We start from the raw sequence: 2,800 nt of genomic DNA, 5'->3' as shown, positions 1-2,800 counted from the left end.
ATATATGTTATCTACAAAGTACACATGTTGGTGAGATATATAGTATAGGATTTGCTGATTTTTAATAATATCACAAATATGTTCACAAAAATTACATGCATCTATCAGTGTAACAAAGACTCTTCAAATCAAAACGAGGAATATACTTATGTTCAATTTCAGTAACAGTATATCTTCAACGAGCTTGAGCAAACATCACTAATCATTTGAGTGCTTTTCTCAATGCAGACAAATAATGACATGCTTTATTGTTTCTGCAGTCAACTTGCCAGAAAGTATAATTGTACTCTGCCGTTCATTATAAATATCATCTCATACATTTGTTTTTATTATGGAATAATTACAGATTATAATGCCTACAACATGATATGTTAAGACAAGTTTAGAATTGAAAATTGTTGTAGTGGGTGCTGTATAAAAATTTGTTTCCATTCCAATTACCAGCTGTAGTCTTTCCTCACATCTTACATGATAGATTAATGTACCCAAAGAACCAAAAGGAAATTAAGAAAGGAGTAAAATCCTTAAAATATTAGTGAAGAATGGAAGTGGTACCTATGGGTATTTCCACAAAATGGAAACTAAAGTGATGTCAATATTGCCCAGGTAATACGAAACTCCTGAGCCAAATGATGCTTGTCTTCTAGCAATTTACCAGTGAAATCAAATATTATTGCTACTATAAAGCACACTACAGTTGACTGACAATATATGTAACATAAGTTATGAGGATTGGTTTAAACGGTTAATATTAATCAAATCTGACAATTCACATTAAGCAGTAAAATAATTCATAAATTAGTAATCTCCATGATGCTGGTAATTTTCTAGTTATTTTAATTAAATCAGAACATTTATTCCCTTGTTTATTTTATAACCTATATGGTTCTGCTGTATGTAGTAGAATTTTATGTATCAGTACATAATTTTATGTGTCAAATTTATATTTGAAATGCTAAGCTAAAAATTATGAAATTGTCTTACTGAAAGTTGTACTAATATTCACTGTTATTTTTAGTATTTGCTATTCACTAGATTGAGTACAATAAAAAATAAAAAGTTATTTTTATACTTACAGTACTTGTGAATCTAAAATTTTTGCTTGAGTCATCTATCAAAACACAAAATAAATACTACAAAAGCAATAGAAACCAATAACAACAACAAAATAGCAAATAAAAATAGTAGATATTTTAATGAAGGAATTTTACCTACTTTTAAAAAATTATTTTTGTTCTAAAAATTTATATTTTAAAAACATCTAGAAATCCGGGGGAGACTGGGATGTTTACCAATCATTAGGTGGTTATGTAGACATGAACAACTGCAAGAGCCATCTAGTGAAAACTTCACTGTGTAGAAAAAGCCCGTGGGGTAGACAGACTTATCTCAAGGAAAGAAAAGGAATAAGTACAGAGGAGAGAAATCATTACAGAGTACTCAGCACGAAGCATTCACATTTTCTTCTTCCATAATTCACAGTCATCAACAGACTAAGAGACACAGCTAAAATTAGCTCCTTTGGGGCCAAGGATATAGCTCCCTGGCATAAGGGCCTGCCTGGAGAGTGCAAGGTCCTGAGTTTGATCCCCAGTCACAACCACCCCCAAAAAGTAGCTCCTTTTATTGTAAGTGTTGTTTTTTGTTTGTTTGTTTTGTTTTTGTTTGTTTGTTTTTTCTTGAACCAGGAGATAGCGCAGTAGAAGAAGTTTTCTCTCCCAGGGGAGATAGCACAGTAGAATAAGCGCCTGCCTGGCAAGTGCAAGGTTCTGAGTTCAATTCCAGGTTCAGCCAAAAATAAAAGAGGGGGATTGGGAGGGATTTTTTTTGTTCGTTTGTTTTTGTTTGTTTGCTTTTAATTGAGATTTAAAAATATAGTTATCATCAGAAAAAGCTACAGCAATTTCCAAAGCTGAGTTTTTGGCAATGAGCTGGATATTGGGAAGTAGGCAAAGTGGAATCTATCTATGCCAAACGTGGCTTGGATACACCCTGCACCAGAAACAAAAATGGCAGCGGGGAGTCTCGGGTTCACTTAGGACTAAACCGCAACCAAAGCGGCAGTAATTGTCCTCACACACACAACTTTACTTTTTCTTAAAAAGTGATCAGTCCCTGTTTTCTAGCCCACTTTTAGTAGATGTTCACTAGTTCTACATTCAGATTAATCCCACAACTTAACATTTTAAAGTTATTCTCAATGAATAACCATCTACAGAATAAACTACAATATAATCATTAATGCTTATTTTGCTATTTACATTTTTAATTGGTTGACTTAGTCTAAAGCCAAATATTAAAGTGGTCCATACCTGAGTATATGGTTTGTCATCTTAAGACTGAAAAATTACGTTCTAAGGTATAAACAAAATAGTAATTTTGCTAACTTATCTGTGGAGCATTTCACAAAATGTGTAGTGTGCTTGTGTTTTCAATCATTCTATTTGCATCATAAATAAATTATATCAGCCTTTACAGCAGAAGCCATCTATATAATTAATAGCAATATCACAAAAATATTGCTCCACTTTCTTGGATTATGTCAATTTTCTTATCATTGTAGACATTTAAAGATACTATTTTTTCCATATAATGCTTAGTTAAAAGAGAACTTTTCGAACTCTTTTGCTATCAAGTTTCACTTATGTTCATCAGGAGAAAAAAACAGGGCTGAGGAGATGGCTCAGTAGAATAAGCACGTCCCTGGCAAGCACAAGGGCCTGAGTTCAATCCCTGGTTCTGAAGGAAAAAAAAAAAAGAAAGAAGGAAAGAAAGAAAGAAAGAAAGAAAGAAAGGAAGG

The sequence above is a fragment of the Octodon degus genome, unplaced genomic scaffold (genome assembly GCF_000260255.1).
Source record: "Octodon degus isolate 3935 unplaced genomic scaffold, OctDeg1.0 scaffold00143, whole genome shotgun sequence".
Lineage (NCBI taxonomy): Eukaryota > Metazoa > Chordata > Mammalia > Rodentia > Octodontidae > Octodon > Octodon degus.
Note: the sequence above shows the minus strand (reverse complement) of the source record.